Source organism: Echinops telfairi, unplaced genomic scaffold (assembly GCF_000313985.2).
Source record: "Echinops telfairi isolate 266 unplaced genomic scaffold, ASM31398v2 ScPeMD7_7400;HRSCAF=8409, whole genome shotgun sequence".
Lineage (NCBI taxonomy): Eukaryota > Metazoa > Chordata > Mammalia > Afrosoricida > Tenrecidae > Echinops > Echinops telfairi.
Genome location: NW_022111300.1, coordinates 41,053,153 through 41,071,154, shown reverse-complemented (window position 1 = coordinate 41,071,154; position 18,002 = coordinate 41,053,153). Strand labels below are relative to the sequence as shown.

Here is an 18,002-nt window from a genome sequence, read left to right as displayed (position 1 = left end):
ACCAGAGTTGGCTTCAGTACATTTGGTTAAGTATCCACGTAGTTTTATAAAAAGAAGCCCATGAAATCTTTCTAACTAGGAATTTGGGGGAGTTACCTGAGTGACGCTTTCTTAAAGGATCAACAGGAAACGGCTTATATAGCTGTTCTTGCAAACAAGGGAGCCAGCTAGTTGTACTTCAGTTTTCTAAATTCCACTGACTTGATATTAATTGTTGTTGGCCATAACACAGTGCAGACAGTCCTGGAGAAACAAAGTAGTTTTACTTTAGAGGGATTTTGTTCATAAAGGTGTTTCATCATTAGACCTTTGGCCTACCTCGGTGTCTGACAACACTCCCAAACATGGAGGTGTGATCAAAAATGAGCTCTATTGTATTTTCTATCATTAACAAGGTGTGTTTTTTGTTTTTGTTTTTAATGAAAGTCAAACTGCTATTTCTCTGTGATTCTTTTTCAGTCACCGAAATTCTCATTTTTGAGACATTTATTTTATTATAGTAAGTGTTTTTCTCTGTTGCGACCAGTAGCGAATTGGACTGAATAGTATATTAGTGTTTATTTTCAAAGGTAACAACTCAGAGGGCAACCAGGTGTTAAATGACTCTAAAATCAACCATGTGCAACCAGTCAATACCTCTTTGGCTCTCTTTTAACTACTAGGTTCGCCATTTAATGTGCAATTGTGGGTCTGTTTTACAACTCTACTGTTATTTAAAAGCTTGTCTCTTACACACCAGTGAACTGATGTTGTCTAAAAAGAAAATACCAAAAATGCTGCCATTTCTGATGGAAAAAACTGTTCAGGGTGGCTGGCAGATTACTACTATTTTAGCCTAAGGACTTACAACATCATTAATATCTACCAACATAACTATTTATTCAAGTGTCAGGAAACCAGGAACCTGCTATTAAGGACTCACAGTCAAGTATTGTGGTCAGGATTGGTGAGCAAGCCTAAAAGCCCTGTGAAAACCCAATTCCTTTCTTGAGAATAGATACCAGGAAAGAAACCAAAGCTCCCTTCTACATGAAGTGACCATATTGTCAGAACTATAGACCTGAACACTTGTCTCACACTGGGTCTGCCAATGAAATGGAATACTTGACATGCTGGCTGTTCTGAAATAGAGCACACTACCTTGGACTGATTGCTAAGGGTTTTTATCCAAATTGTTCCCCTTCAACTTGGATCTGAAGCCTGCAACTTCTAGCACTATTAGACATCACTTGAATGTGTGCTGCCTGTTACAGAGCTAATGGACTTATTAGAAAGAGTTCTTCAGTAAGCTGTTTCCAGCCATTGCTACATTAGCAGAAATGAGTACATCAGAAATATTGGTTAAGAATCATCAATTTTTCAGCTAGGCTGTAACACAAACACCAGAGGAAAATATCGAAAGAGAGAGATTTAGTCTCTGAGAATAAGCTCTGAGAGAGATCAATTTTACCCTAGACTTGAACTAAGAAGAAAATTATTTACTTCACCATCAGTGAATTTCAAAGGGAAAAGACTCAAGCAGACAAGCTTACCTCCATGCTAAGATGATAAAATAGACATGTAATAAAATTATCCTCCGAGAGAAGATAATTGGGCAGTTTCACTTTAGAAAAAGCTTCATTATTTCCAATCACATCAGAGAACCTGAGGCTATAACATTTATCTAAAAATTCTGCCAAGAAAAGCGCCTTTTCTTTCTTTAAAAGAGGTTTCATGACAAGCACAGCTCTGCCTAAGCCACTGTGGATTTGCATACGGCGCTCACCGCATGAGCATCAATGTGGGTCTGGGAAGCCATCTTTTGTGGATATCATAAAACAATACCACTTGCCTCTTTGATTCCAAGACCAGCTCATTTCCTGCTCAGTTACAGAGGATGAGTCTAAGGTCACAGGAATGAAGTAGTAGCTGTTAAGGAAAAGAGAAAAAGGAAAGAAGAGAAAAGATTCTCTTCAATGTTCAGTCTGCTCCTGAGACTCTTCTTAGCGCTCGTATTGAGACAGGCTCCGGTACTTGAGAATGGTAGCTAATGCCTCAGGCTGAAAGAAGGGCTCTACAATAGAGAGACTAGCAATGCTTCTGCTTTTATGTACCCCCTTTCCTGGGACGCTGTGGGCTCCAGGACAGTCACTCAGATCCTCTAGCTCCCTTTTGTTTTTAAAGGGTTCCTTGGGTTAACTTTGGTAATCCTATTAAGTGAAACTAAAACCAGAAAGCAGTGGGTTGAAGGGGAGGAAGGGTTGCTAACTGGAATCCTCATTCCCGTTTTTGCACCCTTTGGCATCTATACTGTACGAAACAAAACCCACTACTATCAAGTCTGTTCAGACTCATAGAAGCCTTAGAGGACAAGGTAGAATGGTTGCTCTGGGTTTCTGAGACTACAACTCTTGATAGGAGTAGAAAGTCTCATCTTCTCCCATGAAATGTCTGGTAGTTTTGAACTGTTGACTTTGGGATCAGCAGCCCAACATGTAACCTCTCCCCAACCAGGTCTCCTGCAGAATGTGTAAATGTCTTGAAAAGAAGTTATTTGTGAAAATATTTTCCAAACAGGAAGCAGTAGTAAGAAAAAGTCCATTTTTCCAAGTGGCACACATTAAAACCAAAGTTTGTTCCTTTTTGCATAATGACCAGCTTAGAAATTGATGCACACAATGTTTTGAAGCCCCTCATTTGTTTTGATGATCATGTTCCAAAGTTGAAACTAACGGCGATTGTTTTCAGTCTTTAGTCAAGGCATTGATAGCAATACAATTTTTCACACGTGACAATTATATTAATAAAAGGTAAGTTATACTGATGTGCATGTTTGTAGTTAGAAAGACTGTGTGTGTGTGTTGTAATGGCATGCCTTTCTGATTTTTTCCTGTTTATTAGTATACTCTCCAACTAGTCCAAGTACCCCTCACAAAATAGGTAATAGGTGTTCACAATGTGAGATTATCTATACTCTGAACAGATAATCAAATATGTCAACAACACTTATCTTTCCCAAGAGAATATGAAATATTGATGAGCTTCCAACAGGGGATCGTGCCCATGCTTCACAGTTGGATAATATCATAGTGAATAATGTAAGTAACCAAATGCCTGGGGGGGCGGGGGGATGAACAAGAGGATAAAAAACCAACATGATTCTAATTAGAAACATTGACTGAGATTTTTCTAGACATGGATTCTATGCCTAACTCTCTCATAGAAGAATCCTTTAAATATATTGTAGACTTCTCCATCTATAATAACCAAAACACGAATAAGTGGGCTATTGACATATTACAAGGAGTTGCTTTGTGGGGGTATTTTTCAGAACTACATGCCTCAACTGAGGTGGTTCTAACAAAGGAAGCTTTTCAAACCTAGAATCCAGAAGGGTTGAGGAAGCATTCCGATTGGACAGGTCAACATGCACTATGGTTCCCTTAATATTCAGAACTATTTTAAATAGACAGCGAGAAGCAGCCAGATGTTTGTACAAGCAATTTTTATAAATGCAATAGAACACAGTCAGTCTCCAAGTATTGAACACCCGGTTTATGGACCACTTTTACTTGCCCTTTATATTAAGTAAATTTGCCCTCACTGTGCAATGATGGACCAACTCTTCCTTGCAACACTTTCTCCACCCCAATCACCTCCCCTGAGTGCACCTGCAGATTTTAAACCATTCATTGTTCCAATAAATGCAACACCAAGAACTGATGCCATTTGTAATCCCGGGACTCAGTGTTTTCTCACAGCAACACGGGGAGAGTATTAACAGGAGAATCAGGTGAGGAAGAGGAGCTGGGAGAGAGAACAACTTTCTCAAAGCTTTGTCAAGTATTTGGCACATTTTTTTTTTCTGTTTCATGATTTTTTTTCTCTCTTTTTTAACATTTTATTAGGGGCTCATACAACTGTTATCCCAATCCATACACACATCAATTGTGTAAAGCGCATTTGTACATCGTTTCTCAAAACATTTTCTCTCCACTTAAACCCCCGACATTAGGTCCTCATTTTTCCCCTCCCTCCCCGCTCCCGCCTCCCTCATGAGCCCTTGATAGTTTATAAATGGGTATTTTGTCATATCTTGCCCTGTCCGACATCTCCCTTCATCCACTTTTCAGTTGTCTGTTCCCCAGGGAGGAGGTCACACACAGTTCCATGTAATCGGTTCCCTCTTTCCTACCCATTCTCCCTTTACCCTCCCTGTTTTGCCACTCACACCACTGGTCCTGTAGGGCTCATCCATCCTGGATTCCCTGTATTTTCAGTTCCTATCTGTACCAGTGTACCTCCTCTGGTCTAGCCAGTCTTGCAAGATTGAATTCGAGTCATGGTAGTGGGAGCGGGGAGGAAACCTTTAGGAACTAGAGGAAAGTTGTATTTCTCATCATTGTTATATCGCACCCTGACTGGCTCATCTCCTCCCCGAGACCCCTCTGTTGGCACATTTTTTGCAGAAATATATTGTTGTCACCTGGGAAAACAATCTTTACAAGAAAGTATCCTTTAATTCTCTTAAGGCACAAAGGTACATTTTAAGGGATGCTCTGATAAATAGATTTTGAGATTGCAAGTGTCATCAATTTGATCATAAGAAAGTGAGAACACAGCATTTGATTAAAATGAACAGAATGAAGGTTAATTTTCTCTTAAATTAATTTTGATTGACTATCAGGTATGAGAAAGCCAAAAACCAAACTCACTACAATTGAGGCACAGCCGACTCTGAGCAAACCTACAGGACATGGCAAATTGCCCCTGTGAGTTTCAGAGACTATAATTCTTTATTGGAATAGAAAGCCCATTCTTTCTCCCCTGAAGTGGCTGGTGGTTTTGAACTGCAGACCTTGTGGTTAACTGCCCATTGCATAACCGCTACATCACCAGAGCTTGATAGCATGATATGAATGAGGCCAAACCACTTGACACAATCACATTTTGTATCTATCTTTTTTTCTATTCCAAGGTGCTAAAACACATTCCTAACAGATAGAATTTATCATTTTAGCGGGGAGAGTGGAATTATAGTAAAAGGAAACACTACTTAATGATAATTTTACTTGACACTGTGGTTATAAAGATGAATGAGCTATCACTCCCACACTTGAATAAGTTAGAATCTGGCAGCTGCTCCACAGAGTGGGAGAAATGATACTGTATTCAGAAACTAAGACTGTGTTAGCCTGGGTACTGTAGAGAAACAAATCCACAGACACTCATGTATAAGAGAGAGCTTTATATAAAGGTTAAGTGCACATCAAGAAAACATCCCAACCCAGTGCTGCCCAAGTCCAACATTAACCCATATGTCTGACACTAATCCATACAGCCCTCCTCTATCTCACAAAGTACACGACTGCAGGAGGAAAGTCAAGTCAGTGAATGTGTAAGCATCTCAGCGCTGGCAGGGGTCTCCACACGGCTGCTCCAGCACCCAGGGCTGCATCGGGGTAGGTCCATGTGGCTTCCCCTTTGGGATGATTTGCAGGAAGTGAGCCTTGCCAGCTGAAGCAGGGAACTGGCTAAGGCAGCTGTACCCTGGTCCAACCATCACAAAGCAAGAGACCCAAGAACTAGAAAGGTGAGGTTCACCGAGCCATTTATCTCTCTGCCCTTCAATTAATCCCACATGTGTTTATTGGCCAGGTTGCCACATAAACTAAATACCTCAAAGACTTACAAGTATATTTAGCATTTCTCTCCAATTTAACAATACTATAACAGTAATTATGGTAAATATATGCAATTAGCTACATAACCTTATATTTCTTCCCTAAGTCCTTCAACTGTTGTATAAATGTCATTATTAGGGCAAGTAGATCAGTGATGACAGATAAGGAAGAAATCATTTGTCCCCTCTTAAGATAATTCTCTCTCTTTCCAAGGCCTTGCTGGGAGATAGAATTTGTCTCATAGATTTAAGGGATCACATTCCTATCCATATTTCCCAGGCACGAATCCCTGTCATCTCTCCTGAGAGGTTTTGATTCCTGAAGTCATTTTCCTGCTAAACATGTTGGATTGCATCCCACAGGTACCTCAATTACAGTGTGTTCAAAAATGGCATCTCCTCTTCCTCCCCCAACCTGCTTAGCCTTCTATGTGCTAGATTTTAATGAATGAGATCACCATTTGCCCTTCTGCTCCATCATCAAAGCCGGCTATTTAGACTTTAGAAAACTTTCTCCTTTCTCCCAGTATCTGGTCAGTGCCTGCTCTTGCTCGTGATTTTTGTAATCTGATGCCTAGTCTCCAATCTTAACATCAGTACCCTGAGTTGAGACTCTTTTAGTTGCCCACTCCTGATTGATCTCTCTACACTTTTCACCCCCTTAGGTTTACCTTCCACTTGATCATCACAATACAGCTTTTGGACCAGTAACTTTATATCCTTCTTTTTAATTGCTTTATTGACATATATAGACATACATCAAAAGGGGTTGTGTAATCATTGACACAATCCATTTGGGGACATCTTTTCATTCTTGCATTTTTGCTATTAACATCTTCTATCCCCGCCAACCTCCCGTAATCTAGTTGCTATCGATAGATCTACCTGTCCTGGATTTCAAAATAAAGAAAACCATGCAATAAGGGAAACAAAAGAGGTGAGAAACAGCAACAACCTTAAAATAAAACAAAGGACACTCTCATTCCAAATGAAAGTAGAAAGTAACATTAGGAGGTTACACTAAACCATCTGCTAGTGAACTTCCCCACCTTTCTAGAGTCTGAGGCATTCAAGAGCAGGAACTCTGTTTTACAACTCTAGTACCCTGCATGGTACGGACAGAGTTTGCATTTAATAGAGTTTGTTTTTTTTTAAAACAAACAAACGTTTAAAAGGCAGAGAAAAACTACATCAGACATTACATTGCTACTATCAGATTTAACATTTTGAGCAGATTTCTATTATAAATAGCAATGTCAACTTTAACCTAAGTAACCAGGCATTTTCTCTAAACTCTATGCTGATGTATAAGAAGCAGAATATGTGCTCACTCTCATTGCCAATAGCCCTTGGGTGTATTAATTTTAAGTAGACTATGTTCCCTTCACTTGTGAATTCACCCTCCTATTGATCTACGATGACTCCACTTTGTAATCTCAAACAGAAAGAATTGTCCCCAAATATGTGAACTCCTAAAATACCAAACCAAACTCACTGCCATTGAATCAATGCTGACGCATAGCCAACCTATAAAGTAAGGGAGAACTAGCCCCATAAACTTCCAACACTGTAACTCTGTAGGAGAGTAGAAATCCCCATCTTTATCCCAAGGAGGGACTGGTGGTTTTGAACTTCTTACCCTGCACATACAACCACAATGCCACCAGGGCTCCACACTCATAAAAGAAGGTGGTATTTTAAAAGACCTAAAAGCAGTACTAATGACTTACATACTCTACTTTTATTTGCTGGCTTTTTCAAGTTAGTTAAATGAAACACTAATATCTAATAAAAGATATATCAGGAGATTGTGGAAGCACATTTCAAAATAAATAATATGTGGTGATGGTCTAGGAAAGTAATGAGAGAACAAACTCAAATTTGCTTGCTTAATGGTATTACCAAGTATATGAATCTCTAGATGGGGCAAAAGTTGTATATGCTTGGCAGATAGTTCACCCACAGTCACCTTGAAAGAAAGGCCTGGTTGTCTTTTGATGCGCAGTTCTACTCTGAGTCAACCTTCAGAATCGACTCAGTAGCAAGTGGTTTGCTAAAGCCAACATAACGAACACATCATTTCTAACTAAAGATTAGAGAGTTTTCTCATGTTTCCAAGAGAACAGGTACAATTCGAGGGCAGGACCCTAAATGTCGGGTACTATGTGGCTCAATGGGATGGCAGTGAGTTTGAAGAATGGCAGGGGAGCTCTGGTGGCATGCGTAGTGGCTACACACTAAGCTGCTGACCTCAAGGTCATAAGCTACTGACCTCAAGGTCATCTGTTTGGACTGATCAGTGGCTCCCTGGAAGAAAGATAAGGCTGTCTATTTCCATAACGATTTAAAGTCTGGAAAATCCAAAGAGGCAGTCTACTCGGTCCTATAAGGTCCCATGATTTGGAGTCAACTTGATGGTTGTGAGTTGGAGTTCATAAAATCCAAACCCACTACTATAGAGGCAATTCCAAATTATGGCAACCCTATAGAACAAGGGTCTCCAAGCTACCTTAAAGAGTCAGACTAAAAAAAAAAAAAGAGTCAGACTACTACTTCTTTCTCTCAGGGATGGATGGTGGGTTCAAACCTCTGACCTCTTGATTAACAGGTCAATGGTTAATCCTCTCTACCACCAAGTCTCCTTTTTCTCTCCTATATGTCTTATTTACCTAAGCCTGTTTCATTTTGTTGTAACCTTTAGTTATAAATACCAGAATGCTTTTATTTGAATATTGTTCTTTTCTTTTTTTTAAAGGTATATCTTACAATGTTTTCAGTATTATTTCTAATTGAGGCATGGTTATTCCCAACCCCTGAAAGGCTGGGTTTGATGACAGCATTGCCAGACTTAGTCAACAAAGATCTGTTATTGGAGCCGGTGAGGTGAAGTTTGGTGGAAGAATGACACTTTCTAGATGGTTAGTTGTGGCACAGGCAGTTCACTTAGGGAGTGAAGACATTAACAAAAAAGGTTACATCACTTCTGCCTTCCTCAGCATTTAGGAGAAAACAACAGAAATCAGAGACATACCGTAGTCCAAGGTGGTGGTAGCCTGAGTCAATGCGTGGCACTATTGCCTGGGAAAAGGTTGTGTTTAAGCACTAAGAAATGTTCAGTTTTACTTTCCCTCCTTGAAAAATTTAATTGAATTCTATAGTTTAAATGTTTCATAATCAGAAATATTATCTGATCAGAAATCTTTATCAACAGCCCATCTTGATGACGACGATTATATATGTTGAATTGTAGGAACCAAGGGATCCTTTCAACAAACTGCTCAGGCTCTGAGGACCGGGTGTAAGTTAGTGTGGACAGAGATCATATGAACCAATTTTGCTTTTTATAATTATCCTTGATCTACTATACCTATTCCATGTCAGATTTAATACATGGTTCCACGATGCGGAACAAGTTCAATGAAAGAAAGAACATAGATTGGGTTGACCCCAGTGGAATAAAAATAAACTTATGTGCTAAGAAGACTAAAATAAAAGTCTATATTTTGCCATAAGCCATTTAAAATATTTTCCCCTGTTTCTCTTTCTATGTCTATCTCTGTGTATAAGCATCTATTCTCTTTCTACCTAACTACCTACCTATCTGAATCATAGGGGAAATAAGCAGAAAGAACTAAGGAACCAAACACAGAGCAAGAACTGTTTAAAAGAAGAAGAAGAACTGTTCATTGACGATACCCATTGCTGCTGAGTGATAACTCACATTGACTCTACAGGACAAAAGGGAAATGCCCACAGGGTTGCCAAGGTGATCATCTTTGTAGCAGACTGCCATGTCTTTCTCTTGCAGGGTGGCTGGGAGGTTCAAACGGCAAATCTTTCAGTTAGCAGTCAAGCAAGAGGGATCTTAGGTAATCTACTACTTTCATAGTGCACAAGGGGCGAGCACGGCCTTAAGGAGACTGAATAGCATGCCCATAGCTGAATATTACTCAGCACTACCAATGTTCGCTTGATGATGTTTCCTAATGGTTTGATTTAAATCTCATTCATTTATGACATGCTTATCTATAAGAACTCTAAATATTAGAATCAAGCTGAGGATGGTTAATGCTGTGGTTTTTTTCTCCCTTTCCAACCCCTCCAGAGGATATCCTCAAGCCCTTGGCTCTAAATAGCATCCCCATAGGCAGTTGAATCCCAAATTCCTATATCCAACTATGACTAACTTCTCCCATGTGCTCTACATTCAGAAATCCCAAAGCTCAGATTGGTATTTCTACTTGCCTACCCAAAAATGACTCAGTTGGATGAAAATGGACTCTTAAATTTTCTTTAATAGCAGTTCTTCCCCTAACTTCAGCTATCTTTCGTAGCAGCTTCACCATCTATCAATTATGTGCAATCAGAACCCAGTGACCATATTGCTGCTTCTTCCTTCCTTCCCACCCTTTACCAACCCATCAATACTGCCTGTCAGCTCTACTTCCCCAATACTTCCAGGATCTATCTACTTTCCATCATGACCCCATTCTAATTTCCATCAAAGTCACTGTCGTTGCTGGTCTATGTCAGCTCTACAATAGTTCACGTCAAGGCAGCCAGGTGATTTTGTAAAATGATGAATGTCACTGTCTCTGAGATTTTTTCCTGACCACTGATGGTATTAAGTCCCCCTAGATCACTCATTATTTTATCTACCTGTGTATCTGTCTTTCATAATCCAGAAACCTGCAGAAATGGTTATTTACTTCTTTATTTACATGTCTCTCTCCCCAAGTCCTTTACTGCAGAGGCCATGGAAGCTTGATGAACTTCTGTGGTCCACAGTGTTTAGGAGTCCTGGGTGAAGCAAAGAGTTAACTTGCTCACCTACTAACCAAATAAGTTGGCAGTTCAAATATCCCTAGAGGCACAGACAGACAAGACCTGGGATCTGCTTATGAAAAATCAGCCATTAAATATCCTCTGAGCACTGCTGTCCTCTGACACCCCTGAGGTCACCATGAGCCAGATTTGACTTGATGGCAACAAGTAGGACACTGCTCAACAAGCCCTTGATGGTTGACTCTCTGAATGGCTGTAGCTTAAGTGCAGTGTCGCCTTATTTCACTCAGAATAGAAATCAAAGGTCAACATGTTTATTTTTGACCCTCAAAGCCCCCTGTGATCTGGCCCCATTACCGCCGACCCAATTTCCTGCTACTCTCCCAATCAGTCTCTGTACGCCATTCTTTGTCTAAAGGATGTCCAGTACACACCCCCTTGGTGTTCAGTCTGGAATGGCCTTCCTTCTTATAGACAACTGGCTCATTCCCCCAAAACCACAACACACAACTCAATGTCATTGAGTTGTTGCCAATTCATAGTGACCCTGCAGGACAGGGTAGAACTGCTCCTGTGGGTTTTCAAGTCTGTGACCCTTTATAGGAGTGTCTTTTCCCCTGGAGTCACTCATGGTTTCGGACTGGGGACCTTGCGGTTAGCAACCCAGATCATAGTCACTGCTCCACCGGGGCTCCTCTGCTCATTCTCTCACTTCCTTCAAATCATGTTTCACATAGGGGCTCCTGGGAAGGCTCCCTAGACATCGCATCTCATCTACAACTGCAAACAATTTCCATGTCCCTCCTCTACTTTGTATTTTCCCTTGAGCATTTAACCTCTGCTATACCATCAAGTTAACTTGTCTAGCGTCACTATGAGACACTGTCTACTAGATGGCAGTGAACTGTTAGTGATCCTGCTGACTCTCTCCCCAGAACGACGCAAGCTCTGTGAGGGCAGAGTTTAGTCTGTTTTTCTTCACTTCTGCACATCCCAGTGTCTAAAAGAACACTTGACACTCTCACTAAATACCTGCTGAAGAAATAAATGAGCGATTTAATGTATTATCTGCTGCAGTCAATTAAATACTATACATATTAGAGTATAAGCCGACCCGAATATCAGCCGAGGCATCTAATTTTACCGCAAAAACTGCATTTAAAACTATGCTGAAAAACCCGGCTTATGCACGAGTATATACGGCTGTTGGTAGGTTTAAAAGACTAAACTGAATGAAAATCTTTTGACTGGTTTTTAAATTGCTGGTAACCTAAAGATGCTTCTCTCATTCAAGGAATCCCCAAGAGAGATGAGAGAAATCTAACCTTTGGAGAAGATGAATGACGATTGCAAAAGGTGTGAAATAACGCAAGATCTTCCACTCTCTATGGGGCTAACAACAGGTTTGTTAATTATGCTGAGTGATGTTACAGCTCCCTGCTAATATATAACAATGTGAGACACCCCCGCCTCCCTCTGCCCCCCTTGGACTACCAACCCTCATGGGTGAAAAACCAGTCTCCTTTAGCAGCCTCGCTAGCACATGACCTTCACGTGAAACACCTGTTTGTGGCCCGTTTTCATAGCAACTGTTTTCTCTCATAGATGCATACTATCATTACTTGCTTAAGAGTTGAACTATTGGTTAACCTGCCAGATCTTTGATGAATCATCTTGCAAAACTGGATTCCCTGTGTTGAGAGTTTTCATGTGAATGACTGGTCTACCTTCCATGCTCCGCCGGATTGAAAGGTCAAAGGAAATGATCAGAAATCCCCAAGCGTGAAGGTGGAAAAAGAGCAGGTTTCCATTCTGAGTCTCCCGGGACTGTTGGGCCCCTTTCACTTTTCCAGAACAGCAGGTAAATTAGTGAAAAGAAATCTTGGAACCAGCAGATCCCAGCAGTATTACACGGTGCACCAAGGAGTGGAGGGAATAGGTAGAGCTTAGTAAGGTTCCTTTCCTGACAAGAACACAACTGCCCGCTCCTGAAGGGCTGAGGAGAAAGGAGAACCGTGATCTGCTTTTTATTTGTCAGATTCCCTTTATCCTGTCTTGGCAACTCTGAGAACAGGCTCATCCAGTTTTTGAAATGTCTTGTTTTCCTTTTGAAAGCAAGGATGGCAACATTTTATGATGCCCACAGTCAGTCCCTAAACAGAAGACTCATTAATCTTGAACTATCAACATTGGCCCCTCTCTTGATCACCCATAAGCATCTACCTGGGTGGAGGATTATGCTGGGAAACTATGAAAATTAACTGCTTGGGGGGTAATGACACAGGCAAATATGGCTCTCACGTGATCATTATGATTTGGATTTTATAGGAGGTTGGGAATTCAAAAAAATGCAATGCTTGAGGATATAATGCTGAAGTCCACTTTTTTCTGTCAATGTTTCAAAGTTTAGGACTATAAAATCATACACATAATGGCATACATTATTGAGAATGTGTGAATCGAACTTTCCAAAAGTAGCACGCCAATGTAAGTAGTGTGCACACACATAGAATGGGTCGAAACCACCAAATTAGTTTTCAACATTCTGGCATATCTTGCACACGCATCCATCATGCATGTCTTGTGACATTCCCAGAAATAAAATTCTGCTTCATTCACTGGACCTCAAAGGTTATATTGGCATAAGACACCATGAAAGTATGTATTTTTGCATGGAAAAGAAAGTATATATTTGAATAATACACTTGGTCAGGTATAAACCATGACCAAGTAGTCATGGAAAATTATCGAAAGTACTAGGGACTACCAAGAGAAGAAACCTCTGTCGTGGAAGGAGTATAGCTGAATGTTCCTTAGAAGCAGGGAGGGTGAGACTTCTTCTCACATACTTTGGACCTGTTACCAGGAGAGACCAGTCCGTGAACAAGGACATGATGCCTGAGAAAGTCAAGGAGCGGCATAAAAGAGGAAGGCCCTGGATAAAATGGATTGATCAAGTGGCTGCCAACAATGGCCTCGCACATAAAAGCAGTTGTAAAGGATGGCCCGGAACTGGGCGGTGTTCTGCTCTGAGGGACATGAGTGTCATTATGAATTGCAACAGGCTCATGAGCAACTAAAAACAACAAGCAGTCATGGATCAAGTTTGGGAGTTGCTCAATAAATAGAAAACAAATGACTGAAACTGAGGGTCTGCTCTGGGATGGTTCACAGTGGGGTTTGAGAATAGTAGGGCTGCTTGTCTCAGATCTGTACTCAGTGTAGCATCCTGCACATGAAGGGAGGGCCAGGGAAGGGGGTGGCAGAGAGCTGTGATTGGGGATGGCATGGCCCAAGCATGGCCTAGTCTTAAGACTGTAGGGCCATCGTCTACAGACACCAAGGTCCTGTGGTTCTGGCCCCACATGCAATGATGAGGCAGGACGTTGCAGATGTGAGCGTGTACTGCCCCGGCCCTCCAGACCCTGGGGTGGCCATTTGGACCTGTCTCTTTTAAGCAAGGAAGTGTCAACCCCTCTTCAAGTGAGACTCTTCTTCCCATCCCCAGGCACACACACAGGAAGGAGATTCCCACTGAAGGAGTGCAGCAGAGCATTTGAGTGGCTGTAAAGGCACATGCTGGGATTCATCCACCAGCACCTCTGGGGTTAGGAGCACCCACCTTGGCAACCACTGTTTCTGGGCCAGAAAAAGTAAATTCTTCCTGCATTGAAGAAAGTGGTGGGAAGATCATGGAAGGAACTCCACCTGGGTTGGGCTGCTTCAGAAACTCAAGGGCAGGCCGGTGCGGGTCTGCTGCTGTAAACCAAACCTCCGTGCTGACGAAAGCTCACCATTAAATCCATTCAGCACAAAAAGAAACAGAAGACGAATCAACCTGTCTATGAAACTAACACCCAGAGGTTGTGTGGCATGCAAAAATGTATAACATGCACACTATTTGTGTAAAAAAGAAAGGGTCTGTGAGTACAAATACATTTTTATGTGTGTGTGTATAAAACCCAAACAAATTAAACTGTCATGAAGTCCATTCTGACTCAGAGCGACCCAATAGGACAGAGCGGAGCTGATCCCTAGGATTTGAGAGACTGTAGGTATTTGAAAGAGGAGAGTCTTATCTTTCTCTTGTGGAGTGGCTGCTGGAGTCAAACTGCTGGCCTTTTGGTTAGCAGGCCAACACATGACCCACTATGCCACCAAGGCTCCTTTTGTGTTTATCAGTATATACAAATATACAGATATCAGTGTATGTATAAATGCATGCAAAGTATATATTTATATGTACATGTAACTAAATGCCGAGAGGAGTACATTAAAAAAACAGTATGAAATAATTATGGTTATATTATCTACTCAGTGGCAGTGAGTGATATCATATTAAGTAACAATTATGTTGCTTACATCTCAGAAATGACAGGTTATTAATTGGGACTTAATTTAATAATTACCATTTTTTAAAAACCGTGAGCTTAGACTCTCAAATCTTAGATATCAAAATGAAGAGCCGGCAAACAAGCCACAGGTGTGATGCCTGGAACGAGCGTTCTCACAAACTTGCCCCTCGGAAGCCCCCTCGGCTTGTACCGATTGTCCTTTTGCCTCTTTCCTGACAGTCTGGGGCTTAATTAGGTCTTTGGTAGGTGGGAAAATCCTTAAGTGCTAATTATTATGCCTCCTCGACTATAAGACACGCGCGCGCGCATACACACGCACACGCACACGCACACGCACGTTCTGGCTGCTGCAAGGCTCAGATCACACAGAAAAGGAAATCACAGCAAAAAGAAAGAAAAGAAAGAAGAAGAAAGCAGAAAATTCTCTTTAATTTCTCAATGGCTTTCACCTGAGGACGTGCAAAGACATGCCTGATTTGTCGAAGTCCCTGCGCCTTACCAGCATTGTTAGGAGGATTAGCAGTCGTGTCCCTGCGGACCTTCCTTATTATTATTATTATTATTATTATTATTATTATTATTATTATTATTGTGGTTATTGGCTAGAGCTGGAGATGGAAGGACATCCGCAGAGCCCTGCCTAGTGTTCCCCTCCCCTCTGTCCTCACCAGCTGTTTGCTGGACGAATACCCAAACAAGGACAGCCTGGCAGGAGTTTGGGGCTGGCATCTGTGCCCTTTGGGGGAGAGGGGGGGGTCTCCCTCCCTGACCCAAGACTCCGCCGCGCGCCCACCCCCCTCGCGCGCCCCCTCCCCCGCCCTGCGGCTTGCCCCCGCGTCTCCCTGCCTCCCCCCGCAGAGGGGAGTGCGCGCCAGTCCCCGCCGCCCGCCTCTCACTCACCAGCCAGCCCGCGAAGTTCCCAGGCGGCTGAGGCGGGGTGTCAGGTTGCAGAGAGGGGTCCTGGCCCCTCTCCGGAGGCCTTGAACTCCGGGGCTTCAGGGCCCGCAGCAGCAGCAGCAGGGGATCAGCCTCTTCCAAGGGAGGGTCATGGGGACCTGAGGACAGCTCCCTGAGTCTGCAACCGGTCGCCCTGGTGTGGTCTCCGGGCCTGGCAGGGCATGTGGCACCACCCCTAGGAGTGGGCCGGAGACGCTGGGATCTGGAAGGTTTGTGTGAGAAGAAGGCGTGTCTCCCAGGCCAACGCGGATGTGAGTGGCTCACCTCGGGCGAAGCTTGCTGGTGAGTCAACGGCAGGAAGAAGCAACACGCTGGCCTTTCGAGGACACCCTCTCCTCGCACGGTGGGGCTTCAGCCCCTGGCAGGGAACTCAGAGGGATGCATTTCCTGCTCTGGGCTTGTCTTTGCCATCTCTGAATCAAGGGGCCCAGGGCACCCAGGGAGAACTGCTTGGAATGCCCAGGAGCCTCAGGAAGCTGAAGGCAGAGAGTGAGGGATGGCAAGTGGAGCTCCCAGAGATGGGGAGCTGGAAATAAGTCTCTATTTCAAAAATGAGGGTGTCCTAATATGAATATGTGGGAGAAAGAGGAGGCTATATTCTTCTGGAAAGATTACAGCCTCAGTAACCCTATGGAGCAGCTGCATTCCGCCCTGCCAGGATCTCTAGGAAGGAGAGCTGACTGGATGGGAGTTAGCTTTTTAAATGCAAGGGCCTTAAATGGTAGGAGCCCCCTTGGCGTAGTGGTTATGACTTGGGCTGCCATCCGAAGGGTGGGCAGTTCAAAAGCGCCAGCCGCTCCGCAAGAGAAAACTCAGGCTCTCCACTGTGAGAGTCTCAGAGACTCGCATGGGTCAGTTGTACCCTGCTCCATAGGTGTGTGCATCGACTGGACTGCCTTTGGGTTTGGGTTTGGGTTTGGGTTTGGGTTTGGGTTTGGGTTTGGGTTTGGGTTTGGGGTTTATATTAATCGGCATTCCCAGACTTCCTTGCTTTCTAAAGTCAATTCAGTCTTCAGTTGTCTCCCTGATGATGCAATGGTTAAGTTTGAACTCAGCCATAGGCTTTGTACAAGGGAGACATGGCCATCGGCTCCAGTCCAGTGAAGACGGCACTTGGGACACTGTATGGGGCAGTTCATCTCTGGGCCAGCATAGGGCCACTAAGAGCCAGAATCGACTCCGTGGCTGTGGGTTTGCAGTCGGGCCCTGGCACCTTGGAACCATTCTCTGCAAAACAGATAATGGGTCTCAGCTGGACTCCTCTGGCACGCCCAGTTGGCAGACTTTGCAGATACCACTATGAGATTGAATTCACATGCAATCAAAACCCAAGCCCAGGCCTGTTGTCACGCAGCCCATTCGGACGCATGTGTCCCCGCTACAGAGCAGTCTACTCCGCGGAGTAGAATTGAGTTCGATACTATTATTTTGGCTGTGATCATTAAGGAGGCAGTTCGCCGGTCTTTCTTTCACAGCATCAGTGGATGAATTTGAGCTGCCAGTTTGGGGTTGTAGCTGGGTGCAAACTGTGTGTGTCACCCACAGCCCTGCAGATACCTGTAATTGAGGCTGCAAGGGGGGAAACAAGAGTCCAAGCCTAGGGTTCTCATGTTGGTAAACAATAAGATGACATCTTGTTCATTGCTTCACCAGTATCAGGCAGATGCCTTAGAAACATCTTTTTTTGGATAATGTTTTCCAAACTGGGCAATAACGCTCCCTGGAAGCAGGGCCTGGAATGATCTAGTAGATGCCTACACTTTATACTCCATCATCATCTATAGCACAGAAGTTTTACTTGCTGAGCAATTTTTTTTTTTTCTGAAGAAGGGCGGCTGGCCAAATAAGTTTGGGAACCCATTGTTTATGAGATACTGGGCATTATCAGGGAGGAGGCATCCTCCTGTTGGAAGGGGATGTTGAAGGGAAAGAGGAAGAAACAAAAACAAAAACAAATCAAACAACACAAAGTGTTGTGGAAGAAGTCTGCCTATCAGGAAAATGCAGAAGACATCCTCTGTGTTTGCTTTGTTTCTTCTCTTTGTTGTTCAAGGTGAAAGTGGGATGCTGAGTAGGCACTCCTTTACCAATTTCCACACCAGTTCTTTCACAGTGTGTCGTAATTGTAATTTCATTCTTGTTGTACCGGTTGTTGCCCTGTCTCCTTATTGCCTCATCATTGCGTTAGAGTAATTTTGGACATTTGATCTCAAAACATTATTATTGTTCTCATTTGTATCTCA

The 18,002-nt window shown here is 42.8% G+C and overlaps 1 protein-coding gene across 2 annotated transcripts in view; it reads right to left on the bottom strand.

Annotated features, from left to right (window-relative positions):
- RAB27B (RAB27B, member RAS oncogene family) overlaps nucleotides 1–18,002 on the bottom strand; it is a 185,771-nt gene that overhangs the window by 50,077 nt on the left and 117,692 nt on the right. The window contains exons 1-2 of one of the 2 annotated variants that reach the window (XM_045296286.1): nucleotides 15,703–15,876; nucleotides 97–243 (exon numbers count right to left, since the gene is read on the bottom strand). The exons of the other annotated variant lie outside the window; for it this stretch is intronic. The gene's annotated coding sequence lies outside the window, so the exon portion shown is untranslated. Of the gene's footprint in view, nucleotides 1–96; nucleotides 244–15,702; nucleotides 15,877–18,002 lie in introns of those variants that run through there. 2 annotated transcript variants of the gene reach the window in all.